Source organism: Rhinoderma darwinii, chromosome 4 (assembly GCF_050947455.1).
Source record: "Rhinoderma darwinii isolate aRhiDar2 chromosome 4, aRhiDar2.hap1, whole genome shotgun sequence".
Classification (NCBI taxonomy): Eukaryota; Metazoa; Chordata; class Amphibia; order Anura; family Rhinodermatidae; genus Rhinoderma; species Rhinoderma darwinii.
Genome location: NC_134690.1, coordinates 295,907,553 through 295,930,029, shown reverse-complemented (window position 1 = coordinate 295,930,029; position 22,477 = coordinate 295,907,553).

Sequence of the window (22,477 nt, the reverse complement as noted above, 5' to 3'; positions counted from 1 at the left end):
AGGGCTTGTCCACACATAACAGAATTGCTTCAGAAAATTTCTGCAGCATTTCCACTAAAGCTAGCAGATGTTCAGCTATGGAAAAACCACACCGTTTCCTGTGTTTTTTACTGCAGAAAATGGTTCGGATTTTGCTGCGTTTTTTTCAATGCTGGGAGATGATGACATCTCTGAAAAACAATTCATTCCACTTTCCACACCAGGAAAATAAATTCACATGCTGCAAACCGGAAAAAACGCACCGCAGGTGAATTTCAGGACGGAAATGGATGAAATTGTTAAATTACACCCATTATGCTGCTACTGTGTTCCGCTGCGTATTTTCCATCTGCAATACCCAGCAATTCTGTTACGTGTGGACAAGTCCAGATAGTCGAAGCTTAAAATGTCTCGGAATTATGGCTGTCTAAATGAGGCCTTACAAAGCAGTTTTATCAGCAAAAACCGGACGGACGTTAAAGAGGCTCTGTCACCACATTATAAGTGTCCTATCTCCTACATAAGGAGATGGGCGCTGTAATGTAGGTGACAGTAATGCTTTTTATTTAAAAAAACGATCTATTTTCACAACGTTAGGAGCGATTTTGGTTTATGCTAATGAGCTTTCTTAATGCCCAAGTGGGCGTATTTTTACTTTCAACCAAGTGGGCGTTGTACAGAGGAGTGCATGACGCTGACCAATCGGCATCATGCACTCCTCTCCATTCATTTACACTGCACAAGCGATATAGTTATATCACTATGTGCAGCTACATACACAAACCCTAACATTACTACAGTGTCCTGATAATGAATACACATGACCATCCAGCCTGGACGTCATGTGTACACAGAATCCTGATACATATACAGGAAGGTGTCTGTGGGCAATACAAGTTCATGGGTATGTAATTGCGGACCGTAATTACGGTCCACAATTATGGTCAAATTCAACGGTCGTGTGCATGGGGCCTAATGGTGCACTGCATAAGTTGTTTTTGGTCGAGCAGTAAAAACCTCATCAAGAATTGCAGGCACGACAGCATACGGTTTTACCGTGAGTTGCCGGGGATTTGCGATGCGGTTTTCACCCATTCCGTTTTTACAGGTAAAACAATTATTTGACAGTTTCACCTGTAGAAACTGCATGGGTGAAAACCACATTGCAAAACCATAGCAATTTGCGGTAAAACTTGCCTTAGGGTATATTCAGACGTTGCGATGGAGGCATAAAAAGGAATTCGAAAGCCACTAGTGTTTTTATTGCGATATGGTGTGATTCTGGTGCAGTAAAAAAATGCAATCTGCATCGAAAAATCACCATATCGTACAAAAAATATGATTTATGGAGTGTTTTTTATGCCATACTAGCTGCATCTTAACAACAGTATCTGAATACATCCTTAGGCTGGGTTCCCACGTAGTGTAAACTGATTGCTGGTTCAAGTCCACTAGGGGGACTAATAAAATGTGTAAAAACAAAAGTAGATTATTATTAGTGAAAAAAATTAAATAAATATTTAAAGTAAAAAAATAAATCTTTTCCCATTTTTTCTCTAAAGCAATGTAAAAAAATACACAAAATTGGTATCGCTGCGTCCGTAAAAGTCCAAACTATTACAATATAGCATTATTTAACTCGCTCGGTGAACGCCGTGAAAAATAAAGAATTTAAAACTGCAAAATCGCTTTTTTTTTGGTCACCTTGGCTCTACCAAAAAATGTAATAAATAGTGCTCAAAAAGTTGTATGTACCAAAAAATGGTACCAATAAAAACTAAGCCCTCACACCGCTATTGATGGAAAAATAAAAAAGTTATGGCTCTTGGTAAGCGGAGAGGGAAAAAAGAAAAAGCAAATATGGATCAGTCCGGAAAGGGTTAATTACTTTCTAAACAAAAATCATTTATGACCACATGTGGGGTATAGCCGTACTCGGGAGAAATTGCTTTACAAATGTTGGGGTGCTCTTTCCTCCTTTATCCTTTGTGAAATTGAAAAAATTCAACATTTTAGTGGAAATAATGTTGATATTCATTTTCACAGCCTAATTCTAATAAATTCTGCAAAAGACCTGTGGGGTCTAAATGCTCACTATACTCCTAGATCGATTCCTTAAGTGGTGTAGTTTCCCAAATAGGGTCACTTTTGTGTGGATTCACCTGTTTTGGTCTCTCAGGGGCTTTGCAAATTCTACATGGCACCCGTAAACTATTTCAGCTAAATTTGAGCTCCAAAAGCTAAATAGTGCTCCTTCCCTTCTAAGCCCCGTTGTAGGTCCAAACAGCAGTTTATTACCATATATGGCGTATTTACGTAATCGGGAGAAATTGTTTTACAAATGTTGGGGTGCTTTTTCTCATTTATTCCTTGTAAAAATTAAAAATGTCTACGTTTTTTCAGAAAAAAAGTCGATTTTTACCTTTACAGACTAATTCCAATGAATTCCACAAAACAACTGTGGGATCAAAATGCTAACTTAACCCTTAGAAAAATTCCTTGAGGGGTGTAGTTTCCAAAATGGGGTCACTTTTGGGGGGTCTTTACTGATTTGGCACCACAAGACCTCTTCAAACCTGTTTCCACTGTTTTCATCCCTCCAGTGCATTGCAAACGTGACACGGCACTGAAAACTATTCCAGCAAAATCAGAAATCCAAATGGTGCTCCGTCTCTTCTGAGCCTTGCCTTTTGGGTCCAAACAGCAGTTTATTACCACATATCGGGTATTGCTATAATCGGGAGAAATTGCTTTACATATGTTGGGGATGTTTTTTCTGCTTTATTACTTGTATAAATTAAAAAAATGCACGTTTTTTCAGAAAAAAAAGTAGATTTTCATCTTCACGTACTAATTCAAATAAATTTAGCAAAAAAACTGTGGGTTTAAAATGCTAACTTTACCCCTAGATGAATTCCTTGAGGGGTGTAGTTTCCAAAATGGGGTCACTTTTGGGGGGTCTTTACTGTTTCGGCACCACAAGACCTCTTCAAACCTGACATGGTGCCTAAAATATATTCTAAAAAAAAGGAGGCCCCAAAATCCACTAGGTGCTTCTTTGCTTCTGAGGCCTGTGTTTCAGTCCATTACCGCACTAGGGCCACATGTGGGATATTTCTAAAAACTACAGAATCTGGGCAATAAATATTGAGTTGCATTTCTCTGGTAAAACCTTCTGTGGTACAGATTTTTTTTTATTACAAATGAATTTTGGCAAAAAAAATAAAATTTGTACATTTCACCTCTACTTTGCTTTAATAACTGTGAAACGCCTAAAGGATTAAAACACTTTCTGAATGCTGTTTTGAATACTTTGAGGGATGCAGTTTTCAAAATGGGGTGATTTATGTGGACTTACTAATATATAAGGCCCTCAATGCCACTTCAGTACTGGTCATTTTCTTGAAAATATGAGAAATTGCTGCTAAAGTTCTAAGCCTTGTAACGTCCTAGAAAAATAAAAGAATGTTCAAAAAACGATGCAAACATAAAGTGGATATATGGGAAATGTAAACTAGTAACTATTTTGTGTGGTATTATCTGTTTTACAAGCCGATACATTTAAACTTCGAAAAATGCTAATTGTTGCAAATTTTCTCCAAATCTTGGTGTTTTTTTTTTACAAATAAATATTGAATTTATCGACCAAATTTGTCATGAGAAAACATTCTCAGAATCCTTTGGATAGGTAAAAGCATTCCGAAGTTATTACCACATAAAGTGACACATGTCAGATTTGAAAAATCGGCTTCGTCATGAAGGCCAAAACACGCTCAGTCCTGAAGGGGTTAAAAAAAGACCTAACCCCAGGGGACAGGAGTTTAAGACCTCAAAGTTTCCTAGGAAGAACAAGGGCTTCCTTTTTAAGCCTCAAAACAACCCGAAAAACAGAGACCAGCAACATTGACGCCAGAAGATGGGGGGGGGGGGGGGGGGGTCGTCTGTCCCTTTTTTCAAAAATTGGGAAAAAATGTCAACAAATGAATGGATCCGAGGAATTCTAAAAAGCGGGTATGTTGCAGAATTCAGAACTCTTCCTCCAAACAGAGTCTTTCCTACAAAGACCCAGATAAACAAAGGGCATTAGAGTCAGAAATTCTGTTACTTCTAATTCAAGTCCCAAGTGCAGAAACAGGCAAAGGCTTTTATTCCCCACTCTTCCTGGTGATGAAGTCAGAAGGGAAATACAGGGTCATAATAAATCTAAAAGAACAGAATTCTTATTTCACCTAAAACATTTTTTCCATGGAGAGCATTTCATCAACCATAAATCTCCTCTCCAAAGACTGTGTGATGACATCACTAGATCTGGAGGATGCATATTATCATGTACCAATATGCAGTCCTCACCAGAAATATCTAAGAGTAACAGTGACCCTCAACAGTTTTTTTTTCACCTCCAGTACAGAGTCCTCCCCTTTTGGCATTTTGCAAGCCCCAAGGGTGTTTTCAAAATGAATAGTGGAAATGGCATATATCAGGACGAGGGACATCCTCCTGATTCCCTACTTGAACGATTTCATAATAGCGGCAGAAACAACTAAGACCCTGATTCAACAGATAGAAATAATTTGTTCTATCCTAACGAACTTAGGGTGGAACATAAATCTGAAGAAATCAAAGTTGATTCCCTCAAACAGGTTTGTCTTTCTAGGGATTCTTCTAGACTCCTCCAGGCAGATGTCCTTCCTTCCAGAAGGGGAGATTAATCCCCTGATAGACAGAGTCTCAGAAATCTATTTAACGCATACAACATCTTTCAGGAAAATTATGTCTGTTCTGGGCCTCATGACGTCATGCATTCCAGCAGTATTGTGGGCTCATTTCAGATCCAGGGCTCTACAATGGGACATTCTAGATCAGTGGGACAAGTGCAATCTCTCCGTAGATCAATTTCTCCACATTTTATCCGCGGCCAGGCTATCCCTCAGATGGTGACTAAACAGGGAGAAACTCAAGAGGGGCATTCCATGGATAACAACACCCACTCTCAATATAACACAAGCCCCTGGGGTTGGAGAGCTCATTACGACTCCTTTTTTCTCCAGGATCAGTGGGACCACCAGACCGCACAAAGGTCCTTCAACTTCAGGGAACTGGCAGCAGTTTTTCAGACTATGAAAAACTCTATACCAGCAATTCAAAAATATATTCAGACAACACAACGACCGTGGCGTATATAAATAATCCGGGGGGGGGGGCGAGATCCTTTCCACTAATGGATTTATCTTCCAGGTATTCTTTTTGGCAGTGCGCCACCTGATGACCCTCTCAGCTGTCCACCTGAAGGGAAGGGACAACCAGGTAGCAGACTTCCTGAGCCGGAAAAGGTTACACCAGTCAGAATGGTCTCTGAATGCAGAAATATTTCAGAAAATTGTTTACAAATGGGGGGTTCCCTCAATAGACCTGTTTGCATCCAGAGAAAACAGGAAAGTCAGGAGATTCTTCTCTCTGGATCCCTCAGACTACCCAACAGCAGTAGATGCATTTTCCCAGTGTTGGAGTCAAGAGAGGGGTTATGCCCCACCCCCATGTCTTCTCCCAAGGGTGATCAGAAAAATTAGGGAAGACAAGGCTTCAATAATTCTAATAGCCCCCTTCTGGTGAAGAGACCATGGTTTACATGCTTAACCCTTTAAGGACGCAGTCTAGTTTTGGCCTTAAAGAGGCTCTGTCACCAGATTTTGCAACCCCTATCTGCTATTGCAGCAGATAGGCGCTGCAATGTAGATTACAGTAACGTTTTTATTTTTAAAAAACGAGCATTTTTGGCCAAGTTATGACCATTTTTGTATTTATGCAAATGAGGCTTGCAAAAGTACAACTGGGCGTGTTGAAAAGTAAAAGTACAACTGGGCGTGTATTATGTGCGTACATCGGGGCGTGTTTACTACTTTTACTAGCTGGGCGTTCTGATGAGAAGTATCATCCACTTCTCTTCAGAACGCCCAGCTTCTGGCAGTGCAGATCTGTGACGTCACTCACAGGTCCTGCATCGTGTCGGCCACATCGGCACCAGAGGCTACAGTTGATTCTGCAGCAGCATCAGCGTTTGCAGGTAAGTAGCTACATCGATTTACCTGCAAACGCTGATGCTGCTGCAGAATCATCTGTAGCCTCTGGTGCCGGCTCGTATTTTTCTTGGACGTTACAAGGCTTAGAACATAAACAGCAATTTCTCATATTTTTAAGAAAATTTCAAAAGCCTTTTTTTTAAGGTACCTCTTGAGTTCTGAAGTGGCTTTGTGGGGCCTATGTATTAGGAACCCTGATAAAACACCCCATTTTAAAAACTAGACCCCTCAAAGTATTCAAAACAGCATTTAGAAAGTTTTTTTTAACCCTTCAGGCATTTCACAGGAATTAAAGCAAAGTGGAGGTGAAATTTGCAAATTTCATTTTTCTTGCTGGATTTCAATTTTAGTCAATTTTTTTTCTGTAACACAGAAGCTTTTACCAACACTACTAAATATGTATTGTCCAGATTCTGCAGTTTTTAGAAATGTCCCACATGTGGCTCTACTGCGCTCGTGGAATAAAACACAAGCCCTAGAAGCAAAGTAGCACCTAGTGCATTTTGAGGCCTCTTTTTTTATTAGAATATATTTTAGGCAGCATGCCAGGTTTGAAAAGGTGTTGAGGTGCCAAAACAGTAGGAATCCCCCAATAGTGACCCCATTTTGGAAACTACACCCCTCAAGGAATTCATTTATGGTTGTTGTTACCATTTTGACCGCACAGTTTTTTCACAGCACGTATTTGAATTGGGCTGTGAAATGAAAAAAATGTCATTTTTTCCAATAAAATGTCATTTGTGATCAAAATTTCTTATTTTCACAGGGAACAAAATACCCCATTTTGTTGCCCAATTTCTCCTGAGTGCAGCAATACCCCATTTGTGGCGATAAACTGCCGTTTGGGCCCATGGGAGGCCTCAGAAGGGAAGGAGCGCTGTGTGTTCTTTGGAGTGCAGATTTTGCTGGTTTGGTTTTCGGGTGCCGTGTCGCATTTGCAGAGCCCCAGAGGTATTAAAGCAATAGAAACCAACCACAAATGACCCCATTTTGGAAACTACACCCCTCAAGGAATTCATTTATGGGCTATTTTGACCCCATAGTTTTTTCACAGAACTTATTTGAATTGGGCTGGGAATTAAAACAAAATTATTTTTTTCAAATAATATGTAGTTTTGGCTGAAAATTTCTTATTTTCACAAAAACAAAATACCCCATTCTGTTGCGCAATTTGTTCTGAGTGCCGCAATACCCCATTTGTGGTGATAAACTGCCGTTTGGGCCCATGGGAGGGCTCAGAAGGAAAGGACCACCATTTGGCCTACTGGAGATTTTCTAGTGCGAAGTCATGTATGCAGAAGCCCCTGAGGTACCAGTACAGTTGAAACCCGCAAGAAGTGACCCCGTTTTAAAAACGACACTCTTAAGGCATTCATCTAGAGGTGTAGTGAGCATTTTGACCGGAGACCTACACCCCATAAACTGTAATGTGGGTTCTCCCGTGTATGGCAATACCCTACATGTGGCTGTTATCAGCTGCCTGGGCACACAGCAGGGCCCAGAGGGGAAAGACGAGGGGGATAAGCTGTGCGGAGTGCATCAGGGTAAGTAAAATTGGGGTAAATTATAAACCAAGGTATGTATGATAAATTTTAAAACACTCTTTCATACAGAGCTCTGGTTATTCGAGACACGTGTCACATTGATATATTGTGTCATCCCTTATCGCCCTCTTATAACAGACTTTGCACCTCTTTTGACTTTTTCCCTTCTTGCCAGTTTGGGGAACTTCTCCTGGAAAGTGTTGCCGCCCTGGTACGATGCGTGTGGCCCCGCTTCCAGAAGTCCTGGGTGCCCCCCGTTCTTGGTCCCTAAAGATTAGGTTCTTGATAACCACCTCTTGAAATTCCAGGAATGTTCCCCTCTGGCCTGCACATCGATGTAGCACATACACATTGTACAATGCCATCTGTATGATGTGCACGGCCAGCTTCTTATACCACACCGCATGGCGCTGTAGGGCTTCAGGACTTGATCTGACAAGTCCATCCCTCCCATGTACCTATTGTAGTCCAGGATGCAGTCTGGTTTGGGGGTGGCCTTTCCTTCATATATCCTAAATCTGTAGGTATACCCTGATGCACTCTCGCACAGCTTATACATCTTCACGCCATACCTTGCCCTCTTACCCGGCAGGTACTCGCGGAATTGAACCCTCCCTTTAAAATGTACCAGGGACTCATCAATAGAAATACACTTCTCGGGGGTGTATGCTTTGGAAAACCGGGCACTGAAACGGTCTAATAGGGGTCTCCGTTTATACAAACGTTCAAAACTGGGGTCATCTCGGGGTGGGCACGGCTCATTATCGGTATAATGTATGAAGCGAAGTATTGCCTAATTTATTTATTTTTTTAGGTTACAGTTCAGTTCTGAAGTTGCTTTGAGGGGCCCATATATTAGAAACCCCTATCAAACACCCCATTTTAGAAATTAGACCCCTCAAAGTATTCACAACAGCATTTAGAAAGTTTATGAACCCTTTAGGTGTTTCACAGAAATTTAGAGCAAAGTAGAGGTGAAATTTACATTTTTTTTTTGTCAGAAAATCCTCTTTATACCAATTTTTTTATAACACAAAAGGATTTATCAGAGAAACGCAACTTAATACGTATTGCCCAGATTTTGCAGTTTTGAGAAATATCCCACATGTGGCCCTAGTGCGGTAATGGACTGAAGCACCGGCCTCCGAAGCAAAGGAGGACCTAGTGGATTTTGAAGAGGTCTTGTGGTGCCAAAACATTGGAAACCCCCCAAAAGTGACCCCAATTTGGAAACTACACCCCTTGAGGAATCCATTGTAGTTTTCTTGGGGTGCATGCGGCTTTTTGATCAGTTTTTATTCTATTTTTAGGTGGCGTGGTGACCAAAAAATAGCAATTCTACTATTGTTTTTTTATTCAATTTTTTTTACAGCGTTCACTATGCGCTATAAATGACATATTCACTTTATTCTGCGGGGGGGATACGATTATGGCGATACCCTATGTTTATATTTTTTTTTATGTCTTATGGCGTTTGCACAATAAAATATGTTTTGTAAAAAATCATTCACTTTTTGTGTTCCCTTATTCTAAGCGCCAGAACTTTTTTAATTTCAATCAATAAAGCCGAGCGAGGACTTATTTTTTGCGTAACGAACATTTTTAGGTACATGCAACTTTTTGATCTCTTTTTATTCCATTTTTTGGGAGGTGAAGTGACCAAACATTTGTGATTGTGGTACGGTTTATTATTATTTTCTTTTACGGCGTTCACCGTGCGGGATAAATAACGAAATTATTTTGTAGTTCAGGCCGTTATGGACACGGCGATACCAATTATGTATAGTTTATTTGTTTGTTTATATATTTTTATTAATAATAAATGACTGATAAGGTAAAAAGGGGGATTTTTACTTTTAATACTTTTAAAACTTTTATTTTCTTATTTTTACACACCTTTTTTTTTTTTACTTTTTTTTAACTTTATTACTTTGTCCCATTAGGGGACTTGGGGGCAGCAGGCCCTGATCGCAATTCTAATACACTGCACTACATGAGTAGTGCAGTGTATTAGAACTGTCAGCTACTCACTGACAGCAAGCATAGTGGGTCCTGACTTTGTCAGGACCCACTAGGCTTCCGTCTATGGCATAGCCGGACGCCATTGTTTGGTGTCCGATTGCCATAGTTACCATCGCCGGCCGCTATCGTGTAGCAGGCCGGCGATGGCAGCTTAACCCTTAAAAAGCCGCGATCTCTATAGAACGCGGCTTTTAAGGGGTTAATCAGCGGGGACACAACGATCGGTCCCCGCTGTAGGAGCTGTGACAGCTCCTGTATGTGTCGGGAGGACGGCCGAAACGGCCGTTACTCCCGAGACGTACTATTAGGTCATGGAGCGCGAACGATACAGCTGCCATGACCTAATAGTACGTCCAGGAGCGGGAAGGGGTTAAAGAGGCTCTGTCACCAGATTATAAGTGTATATCTCCTACATAATCTGATTGGCGCTGTAATGTAGATAACAACAGTGGTTTTTATTTTGAAAAACGATCATTTTTGAGCACGTTATGAGCTAGTTTAGATTTATGCTAATGACTCTCAATGGACAACTGGGCGTGTTTTTTTACTTTTTACCAACTGGGTGTTGTACAGAGGAGTGTATGAGGCTGACCAATCAGTGACCAATCAGCGTCCTGCACTTCTCATTGTTCCAGCCCAGCATGATCAACAGCACAGTGTGATTGTGCAGTGAAATAAGTAAACACGCCCAGTTGCTAAAAACACAATACACGCCCAGTTGGAAATAAGAGAAAAACACGCCCAGTTGTCCATTAGAAAGGCTCATTTGCATAAATATAAAATTGCTCGTAACTTAGCCAAAAATGAACGTTTAAAGAAAAGCAAAAAAAAACTTTACTGTTATCTACATTGCAGCGCCGATCACATTCAATAGGAGATAGGGATTTGATAATCTGGTGACAGAGCCTCTTTAAGGAGAATGTTCTCAGACTAGCCCAGGATTCTCCCGATCATACCAGATCTCCTATACCAGGGCCCAGTAATTCACCCTGAAATTCACTGAAAGGGTAATCCTTAGGCTGGGTTCACACGAGCATGTTACGTCCGTAATGGACGGAACGTATTTCGGCCGCAAGTCCCGGACCGAACACACTTCAGGGAGCCGGGCTCCTAGCATCATAGTTATGTACGACACTAGGAGTCCCTGCATCTCTGTGGAACTACGGTCCCGTACTGAAAACATGATTACAGTACGGGACAGTCGTCCTGCAGCGAGGCAGGGACTCCTAGCATCGTACACAACAGTGTGTTCGGTCCGGGACTTGCGGCCGAAATACGTTCCGTCCATTACGGACGTAACATTCTCGTGTGAACCCAGCCTTAGACAGATAGGGTTCTCAGAGTCTGTCATTTCCACTCTGCTAGCAAGCAGGAAACAGATTACCTCAGAAATATATCTAAGAGCCTGGAAAGCATTTACAAATTTTGCAGGTGTAAACATAAATCCTCTAACCAAACCAGATATCCCTTTGATATTAGATTTTCTCCAAGCAGGAGTAAATAAAAACCTCAAGCCTAACACCTTAAAGGTTCAGATATCCGCATTAAAGGGGTTGTCCGGGATTAAATGTTACTTATATTTTAACTTAATTGGACATATATAAGTAACTTTCTAATATAATGTAAATTTACCTCTAGCTTCGTTACTCTGTCCTGATTTGCGACCACATGACCGCAACAAGAGTACATTTTTAATTTCCTGTGAGGTTCCGTGTCTTTGCTCAGCCAGCACTTCCGGCTGCGTAGGGCACGGCATGTCATCAACTACATTTACAGTCAGTGGGTCGGGCGGATGTTTCATGAGCTCTTCAGAGCTCCGCCTCCTCTGGTCCTGCCGCCTGTAAACATAGTTGATGACACGCCATGTCTTTACACAGCAGGAAGTGCTTGCTGAGCATAGACACGGAACGTCGTCTCTGCTTGTACACGCCCCCTCCTCATCCTATCTCGGAGTTCCCGCACTGCCTGCCTGTCTACTCTCATTGCCCACGGCGCCCCCCCCGTAGGTATATACAGTTATTACAGGGGTTATATAAATACAGGGATGATGGGGGTTATATAAATACAGGGATGATGGGGGTTATATACAGGAATGATGGGGCCATCATCCCTGAATATAACTCAGATCGTCCCTGTGTATAACCCCCATCATCCCTGTGTATTACCCCTATTAACACTGTATATAATCCCCTTCATCGCTCTATATAACCGCCTTCATCCCTGTATAGGATGTTCGGGGTAATGCACAGGGATAATGGGGTATAATACACAGGATGATGGGCGTTATATACAGGGATGATGAGGTAATACACTTAATGGGGGTTATATAATGGGGTAATACACAGGGATGGTGAGGTAATACACAGGGATGATGGGGGTTATATACAGAGATGATGGGGTAATACATGGATGATGAGGTAATACACAGGGATGATGGGGGTTAATATACAGGGATGATGAGGTAATACACAGGGATGATGGGGTTACATATAGGTTGTATACAGGTATGATGGAGTTATATCATCCCTGTTTATAACCCCCATCATCCATGTGTATTACCCTCAACAACCCTGTATATAACCCCCATCATCCCTGTATATAACCCCCATCATCCCTGTATATAACCCACATCCCCCCTGTGTGATTATTACTGGGTGTGTGACTGAGTAGGGAGCTGGGTGACTGTAATTAGAGCAGGGAATGACATGTGAACATAAAGGGGCTCGGCAGTATGCAAATAGCTGAGATGCTGTGGAGGGAGGAAGGGGGATGTAAGTCTCCTCAGATAAAGCAAGGGATCATGGGTATGGTGGGTTACAAGACAGGGAACAGAAGCAAGGGATGTAAACAGAAAGTGCAGCAGTGATTGACATCAAACAGAAACTGGTTAGAAAGAATGTAGGGGTTTTAGGGAAGGCAAACCAAGGCTGGGGGACATTTTTTAGAAAATATTTTTTCCCTGGCCAACCCCTTAATGTCCCTTCTTTGATTTCAGATTGGCGGAACACCCCTGGGTCAGGAGATTCCTGGCAGCATCCTCTAGGCTTAAACCCCAGGTTAGATCTTCAGTTCCTCTATGGGACTTAAATATCGTTCTCCAGGCTTTGACAAACTCACCTTTGGAACCAGTAGACTCTATAACCCTAAAGATGCTGACAGTCAAATTGCTGTTCTTATTAGCCGTTACTTCGGCTTTTAGAGTAAGTGAGATACAGGCCCTTTCTGCCTTTCCTCCTTATATCCTACTATTAGATGATAGAGTAATCTTGAAGACCTTACCGAGTTTTCTTCCTAAGGTGGTTTCCTCTTTTTATCTAGACCCAAAGATTATTCTCCCCTCCTTTTATGATTCCCCTAAAAATCTGAGGGATCAGCAGTTTAACTGCCTGGACGTAAGAAGATGCCTAGTCCAGTACCTGAAAATAACTAAAGATTTAAGAACCTCAGAAAAATTGTTTATTCAGTTCAAGGGTCCTTTCAAGGATTCGGCAGCCAGTAGATCCACTATAGCTCGATGGATTAAACAGGCCATGCATTTAGCTTATGTAAATCAGAATCTCCAGCCTCCAGAGTTCTTCGGGGGTCACTCTACCAAGGCTGTAGCCACTTCCTGGGCTGAGAGAGCAGAAGCATGCCTAAATCAGATATGCAACGCTGCTACATGGAGCTCTCCTCACACCTTCCTCAAGCATTACCGAATACAGCTGCATACAGCCCCTGACTTGGCCTTTGGTAGAAAAGTACTACAAGCTGTGGTCCCACCCTAAATATTGACTTCTATTGTACATCTCCAGGGGTGCTGTCATAGGTGAAAGGGTAAAAGATTGATTGCTTACCAGTAATCGTTTTTTCATGAACCTATGACAGCACCCCTCTGTTACCATCCCTATTCTTATAGCATATATAGTCCTCAGAAACTGTAAAGTTGTCAACACGAATACAAAGGGATTCCTTGTAAATACTGTATATATGAAGGTGTGATGTAATTCCACTTGGGTGGTGCAAAAAAACCAAAACAAAACTGATTCTCATCCTGAGTTCTTCCTAAGACTAGGTGTGTGGAGATGTGTGTCCTTTTTTATATCCCCAGGCTTCCTGTCCAGCAAATCGGATGTCTTTCCAGGGGTGCTATAGTAGGTTGATGAAAAACCGATTACCGGTAAGTAATCAATAATTTTTAAAACTAGACTTAGTCATCTTTTATTATATTAAAGCAGTAAGTCTTGTGTACTTTTAGGCTATGTACACTTTTTGTAATAAATTTTAATTTTTTTCCCTAGTATATCCAAAATGAAAGATTAAGCCACATTGTAAATATTGTAAATTCCCTACCATTCTGTGTCTACAGCTTCTATGCAGGTCTATGGGTCTCCAAGGTAACTGACAATAAACAAACAAACAAACACTTATACGTGTAGTCTTAAGCGTCATGCACACGACTGCAGTCTTGCAGCCGTATACTATCCGCAATTGCGGATAGTATAAAATGCATGATTTCCTATTACCTGGAGCCCAGACCACAAAAAAAATAAGACATGTCATTATCCGGGTTGCATTTGCGGCCCGGGCTCATAGGAATCACTGCACATCTTCTGTGTGCACGGTCCGTGATTGCGGACGAACAGCGCATGATACTCCGTGGCCCGTTTGTGCCGTATTCACGGACCATACACACATTTACGGCGTTTGGAGGGTGCCTAATTCCACAGTCAAACTCCCTTTTTTTGTCCCATTTTTCTTGCTAACCTATTGAATATATATTAGAACCAAGTAGAGGATAGATGGAGTGAAGTATAACTGCAGAATCATACTACACAGGATCTGTTTGTAGTGTTAGGCATCATGCACGCAACCGTATTTTTTCGGGTGCAATGTATTCGCATTTTTGCAGATAAATTGCGGACAAATTTTTTTTTATAGCCCCATGAACACGGCTGTGATTTACTCGGATCAGTGCGAGGGCCTCAAATTTGGACTGCAAAAACTCAGGACAAGTTATTTTACGGTCCGCATTTGCGGCTGCACCAATACTAGAGAATTGTTGTGAATCCGTGAGTCCGGATCACACACAGATGCACAACAAGGTTTTTTTGTGGTCCGACGGACCGCAATGGACCCGTGCTTTTGCGAACCGCAAAACCAATACGGTAGTGTGCATGAAGCATTAGAATGTAGTTACATAGGAGCTGTAGATATAAAACGGTAGGACGTTTTTAATTGCCTATTTGCAAAGTTGCTTAAATTAGACCTTCCCTTTAAAGAGTACTACACTTATATTAAAAATTGGGTCGGTAGGGGTTCGGTTACTGAGGCCCCCACTCTTGCTGAAACGAAGGTGTGGAAGCGCTCAGCTGAGCGCTTTGCACCTTTGGCTGTGATCAGCGCTCCCTGTCGGACTGAAGACGGCTCTCATAGAACATGTATGTAATTAATCTTCAGGAAGACGAGGAGCGCTCATCACAGCTGAAGGTGCAATGCGCTCAGCTGAGCACTTCTGCACCTACGTTTCAGCAAAGATGAGGGTCTCAGTACCCGGGCCCCCACCAATCCAAACTTTTGATATTTCTCTGTGACATATTAAAAGTTTGAAAGTGTAGTTACCCTTTAAATATAATACATTTTGAAGCTGGCATGTACACAGTAAAGTACCTGCTGCCACTGACATAATAAAGGAAACATAAAAGGAACATGTCATAATGTTGGTTAAAATAAAAATAGAAATCAACTTTTATGTCAGACATACAGTAAAAGTATGAAAAGTATAAAAGTAAATTGTATTAGCCTCTACTCTCAGTACGTTAAAGAAAAACAGTCTAGAAATTTAACCCGTTAGTGACCGGCCCATCGTGTTTCTACGTCGGTCACTAACGGGCCTTATTCCGATGCCATAGACTTTTTACGTTGCGGCATCGGAATAAGTTTACAGAGCAGGGAGATGTCAAATCTCCCTGCTCTCAGCTGCTAGAGGCAGCTGAGGGCTGGGAGCGTCCCTGCTCTGCCGTGTGAGATCGATATAAGTATCGATCTCACACGTTTAACCCCTCAGATGCGGTGCTCAATAGCGAGCACCGCATCTGAGTGGTTTTGGAGAGAGGGAGGGAGCTCCCTCTCTCCCCCACCGACACCCGGCGATACGATCGCCGAGTGTCTGTGTCTCTAATGGCAGCCGGGAGTCTAATAAAGGCCCCCAGGTCTGCCTGGAGTGAATGCCTGCTAGATCATGCCGCAGGCATGACCTAGCAGATGCCTGTCCGTGTTAAACGGACAGGCAGTAATACACTGCAATACAAAAGTATTGCAGTGTATTATAAATTCGATCGGAGAATCGCATATTATAGTCCCCTAATGGGACTAGTAAAAAAGTGAAAAAAAAGTTTAATAAAGTTAATTAAAAAAAAAATGTGAAAAAAAAATGAAAAACCCAGCTTTTCCCCTTACAAAATACTTTACTATTAAAAAAACAAAATAAAGTTAAAAAGTTACACATATTTGGTATTGCCGCGTCCGTAACGACCCCGACTATAAATCTATTACATTATTTAACCCGCACGGTGAACGGCGTAAAAAATGTAATAAAAAACTATGGAAAAATTGCTGTTTTCTGTGAATACTGACTTTAAAAAAATGTGATAAAAAGTGATCAAAAAGTCGCATCTACTCCAAAATGGTACCAATAAAAACTACAAGTCGTCCTGCAAAAAAAAGCCCTCATACAACCTCATCGGCGAAAAAATAAAAACGTTACGGCTCTTCAAATATGGAGACACAAAAACAAATAATTTTGAAAAAAAAGCGTTTTTACTGTGTAAAAGTAGTAAAACATACAAAAACGATACAAATTTGGTATCGTTGCAATCGTAACAACCCGCTGAATAAAGTTATTGTGTTATTTATACCACACGGTAAACGGCGTAGATTTAGGACGCAAAAAAGAGGGGCGAAATTTCAGATTTTTTTCTATCCCCCCCCCAAAAAAAAGTTAATAAAAGTTAATCAATAAATAATATGTACCTAAAAATGGTGCTATTAAAAAATACAACTTGTTCCGCAAAAAACAAGACCTTATACAGCTATGTCGACGCAAAAATAAAAACGTTATAGCTCTTGGAATGCGACGATTGAAAAACTTAAAAAATTGCTTGGTCATTAAGGTCCAAAATAGGCTGGTAATTAAGGGGTTAATAAAAAGAAAGAATAACCCGCAATGCTACTACTAATAATTTTGTTTTGGTACAAAAAAACTGGCCTGATTGCCCATTACAACCAATAATTTAGGTTGCTTTATGATTATAGGTAGAATTCTGATTATTGTAACTAACATTGTGACATCATCATAGGGCTTATAATTGTCTACGGTGTACATGGTTGATGAAGTAACCAGCAGGAACACGGCTGTACCTATGATGCTCGGTATACATTTTCTTCATGTGAGTACAATGTTTCCTTTTTAGGCCCCGTTCACACAGATTTTTTTTGGTGCGTACACGCGTTGGAATCTGCGCCAAAAAACGGCCAAAATCGCCCCCCTTTGATTGCAATGGGAGGCAGAGGCGTTTTTTCCTGGATGTTCTCTATATGTTTGGATCCTACTGAAGAGACAAAAGATAAAATGTAAAGCCACTGCTGCAAGGTAAATATAGCACTACATACCGGCTGTTTAAACATATAACTTATCCATGTAGTTATAGATAGATAAACTCTAAGCATATGTTGGTTACAGGCTAGGTAAAGTTTGGAGAACCAACTTCCCCCCATATTATATCAAGTAGACTGCTCCATAATTATATAACCATACCGAAGAAAGAGAGCTATAACGTCTAAGTATACAAGAATATATAAATTTTATTAATAGAAAAATGACATACATTTAAAAACACATCATAAGAAGACTCTAGTACTAATACCGTGGTATACAATACAGCACAGGACTAATTCGACAAAAAAGTAGTATGTTAGGGCAGACCCACATTCACTACCCATACAATAAAGTATATATAATATCACAAGCAAGTGGGTCATGTACTGCTAGTTCTCGATGTCCTAGTGTTTATATGGCAAAAGTGGATCAGTGCCTGGCCAAAATATAGTGACATAGAGAGACTCAGTACTTATGTGGTAATCAGTTATAGTGATGTTGTCTTACCCATTAAAAAGTGGAGGTCTCACGATATGTCCGTGCTGGATGGACGCGCCAGATTCAGTGGAGCCAGCCAACCCCCACTATGACGTCCATATGCCCTGATAGGCATATGCACAGGGGTTGTCTTGTTGGGGGAACCTCTTTAGAATTAGGGAGCTGTAAACATTTGTTCCAGATAGTGGTAACCCAGTTGATCTAGGGTGCAATTGCACCCGGGCACTCTTGCTTAAATAGAACCTTTAAAACACGTAAAGGCTATGTACGCGTTTGAAGCCAATTTTCTTTTAATTTACTTAATGTTTTATTTGATTTTAACCAACTTTTACATTGTTTTTTATAAAAACAATTCACTTTTTGAAATACAGCTTATATGTACTCTGGTTACATGGAAGCTGTATCCTGCCGTCAAAGCCGATTCCGTCAGGTCAGCAGGTTCGTGAATTTAGGTGTGATCATTATTAGCTGGATCCTACATGCCTCGACCAGGTTTCACCGGAGCCATCAGTGCAGCTGACCTGTTGGAAAGGGCTTTGACGGCAGGATACAGCTTCTATGTATACAGGGTACATAGAAGATGCATCTCAAAAAGTAAAAAAAAAAAGGATACTGTCAGTGATGATTGAACAGTTTTAGAGTGTGTTAGAGACACAGCAGTTTGACAAGGGGAAAAGCAACACCCAGTTGTCAATTTATTAATACATTTCCAGTAGGAATAACAGAAGAATAGCACAATGTAGAGTCCTAAGAAAGGATGCTCCAAAATTGTTATTTAATGGGTAATACAAGTATTTGTTAAAACAGACATGTCAGGAGAGCTGATCGGTCCTCTTCAATTATTATGTATTCTGTCAGTTACTGTATTCTCCTCTATAGTCTGCAGTGTAATAATACTATGCAGAGCGTCAGTATAGAATTGGTATCTGACCACTATATGGTCACTGTATGGCGGTATCATTGGTTATTTTGGTGTTTTGGCGAAAGCTGTAAAAACGAAAACCCCAAAAAATGGAATCAGATTTTCTTCCTATATTCCTATATTTTCCTATTTTTTTTCAGTTTCCCAGTACTTTTTATGGCACTTTAAATGGTATAAATAGAAACTACAATTCCTCCCGCAAGAAATAAGCCCTCACACCACTCTACTGACGGAAAAAGAAAAAAGTTATGGCTCTTGGAAGGCGGGTAGTGAAAAACGAAAATAACAAAGCAAAAAATGGATCAGTCCTGAAAGGGTTAATTCATTTCTAATGAAAAAAATGTATGACCCCCATGTGGGGTATTTCCGTACCCGGGAGAAATAGCTTTACAAAAATTGGTTGTTTATTTCTCCTTTATCCCTTGTGAAAATGAGAAAATTCAACATTTTATTGGAAAAAAATTGTGATATTAATTCTCTCCACCTAATTCTAATAAATTCTGCAAAAGACCCGTGGAGTCTAAATGCTCACTATACCCCTAGAAAAATTCCTTGAGGGGTGTTTCCAAAATGGGGAAACTTGGGCGGCTTCCACTGTTTTGGTCCCTCCAGGGCGTTGCAAAGGCGGCATGGCACCGAAAAACAATCCATCAAAATCCGTGCTCCAAAATCCAAATGGCGCTACTTCCCTTCTGAGCGCTGCCATGTGTCCAATCAGCAGTTTATTACCACATTTGGGATATTGCCGTAATCAGGAGAAACTGCTTTACAAATGTTGTGGTTCTTTTTTCCTTTATTCCTTGTAAAAATGTAAAATTTCTATGGTTTTTCCGAAAAAAAGTTGATTTTCATTTTCACTGCCTAATTCCACTAAATTCTGCAAAAAACCTGTGTGGTCAAAATGCTAACTATAGCCCTAGATAAATTCCTTGAGTGGTGTAGTTTCCAAAATGGGGTCACTTTTGGGGGGGTTTCCCCTGTTTTGGTCTCTCCAGGGCGTTGCAAACGCGACATGGCACCGAAAACCAATCCAGCAAAATCCGTGCTCCAAAATCCAAATGGCACTCCTTCCCTTCTGAGCCCTGCTGTGGGTCTAATCAGCAGTTTATTACCACATATGGGATATTGCTGTAATCAGGAGACATTGCTTTACAAATGTTGGGGTGATTTTCTTCATTATTCCTCGTAAATATTACAAATTTCTATGTTTTTTCAGAAAAAAAGTAGATTTTCATTTTTACAGACTAATTCCAATATATTTAGCGAAAAACCTGTGTGGTCAAAATGCTAACTATACCCCTAGTTAAATTCCTTGATAGGTGTAGTTTCCAAAATGGGGTAACTTTTGGGGTGTTTCCACTGTTTTGGCCAAGACCTCTTAAAACCTGACAAGGTGCCTAAAATATATTCTAAAAAAAAGGAGGCCCAAAATCCACTAGGTGCTCCTTTGCTTCTGAGGCTGGTGCTTCAGTCCATTATCACATTAAGGCCACATGTGGGATATTTCTAAAAACTGCAGAATCTGGGCAATAAAATATTGAGTTGCATTTCTCTGGTAAAACCTGTGTTACAAAAAAAAATGTATTAGAAATGAATTTCGGCAAAAAAAATTTAATTTGTAAATTTCACCTCTACTTTGCTTTAATTCCTGTGAAACGCCTAAAGTGTTAAAACACTTTGTGAATGCTGATTCGAATACCTTGAGGGGTGCAGTTTTCAAAATGGGTGACTTCTGGCGATTTTCCAATATATAAGGCCCTCAAAGCCACCTCAGAACTGAACTGGTCCCTGAAAAAATAGCCTTTTGAAATTTTCTTGAAAATATGAGAAATTGCTGCTAAAGTTCTAAGCCTTGTAACGTCCTAGAAAAATAAAAGGATGTTCAAAAAAACGATGCAAACATAAAGTAGACATATGGGGGATGTTAACTAGTAACTATTTTGTGTGGTATTACTATCTGTTTTACAAGCAGATACGTTTAAATTTAGAAAAATGCTAATTTTTGCAATTTTTTTCTAAATTGTGGTGTTTTTCAAAAATAAATACCAAAATTATCGACAAAATTTTTTCACTAACATAAAGTACAACATGTCACGAGAAAACAATCTCAGAATCGCTTGGATAGGTAAAAGCATTCCAACGTTATTACCACATAAAGTAACACATGTCAGATTTGAAAAAATTGGCTGGGTCCTGAAGGCCAAAACAGGCTGGGTCTTGAAGGGGTTAAGGATATATGTCTAGTAGTACATATATTGTCTTTAGATATTTAAGGGCATTGTAAATTAATTTGTGTTTTTCACATTTGACATTCCATAATACACATTCATCACTATCTCCATTTCCCCAGTGGGAAATTTTGGCTGTCATGTTGTCATAAGGACTTTGTGTCTTTCATGGGGGCACTGTGTCTGGGATTAGAGACGGTGTAGACTGTTATGAAGTTATTGTGAATGGCATGGAAATGATTGGGGTAATTGTGGGCATTTGTGAGTGGTAAAAAGGGTTTTGAGTGCATTGTAGTCAATGTTCCCTCTAAGTCTTGGGAGCTCCTGAGCGGGGCAGTTAGGGAGCAGGGCAAGTCTCCATCAATGGTGGGCGATCTGATGACCATAAGTAATACCCCCAGTAAACGCTAATATAGCGACTAAATAAGAGAATAAGAAAACTTATACCCTATATATAGCGCCACACATACCCCTGTAGATAGCACCACACAGACCGCCCCGTAGATAGCGACACACAGACCCTGCTGTAGATAGCGTCACACAGACCCCCTGTAGATAGCGCCACACAGACCCCCCTGTAGATAGCGCCACACAGACCCCCCTGTAGATAGCGCCACACAGACCCCCCTGTAGATAGCGCCACACAGACCCCCCTGTAGATAGCGCCACACAGACCCCCCTGTAGATAGCGCCACACAGACCCTGTTGTAGATAGTGCCACACAGACCCCCCCTTGTAGATAGCGCCACACAGACCCCGTTGTAGATAGCGTCACACAGACCCCCCTGTAGATAGCGCCACACAGACCCCCCTGTAGATAGCGCCACACAGACCCCCCTGTAGATAGCGCCACACAGACCCCCCTGTAGATAGCGCCACACAGACCCCCCTGTAGATAGCGCCACACAGACCCCCTTGTAGATAGCGCCACACAGACCCCCCTTGTAGATAGTGCCACACAGACCCCGTTGTAGATAGCGTCACACAGACCCCCTGTCGATAGCGCCACACAGACCCTGTTGTAGATAGCGTCACACAGACCCCCATGTAGATAGCGCCACACAGACCCCCAAGTAGATTACGCCACACAGACCCCCCTTGTAGATAGCGCCACACAGACCCCCCTTTTAGATAGCGCCACACAGACCCCCCTGTAGTTAGCGCCACACAGACCCCCCTGTAGATAGCGCCACACAGACCCCCCTGTAGATAGCGCCACACAGACCCCCCAAGTTGATAGGGCCACACAGACCCCCCCAGTAGATAGCAACACACAGACCTCCCTGTAGATAGCGCCACAGAGACCCCCCAGGTGGATAGCGCCACACAGACCCCCCTGTAGATAGTGCCACCCAACCCCAATGTAGATACTACCCCATGTTGATACTGTATATGCTGCATTCAAGAGGAAAAGATCAGCACTCCTTGTGGAATTTGGAAAATAAATCTTCTTTATTTATTTAGATAGCCAGAGGAAAGGCTGAACAGCTTAATGTGGACACAATACATAAAACGTTCGTCCTCTCTTTTCCACAAGGAGTTCTGATCTTTTCCTCTTGAATGCTGTTCCT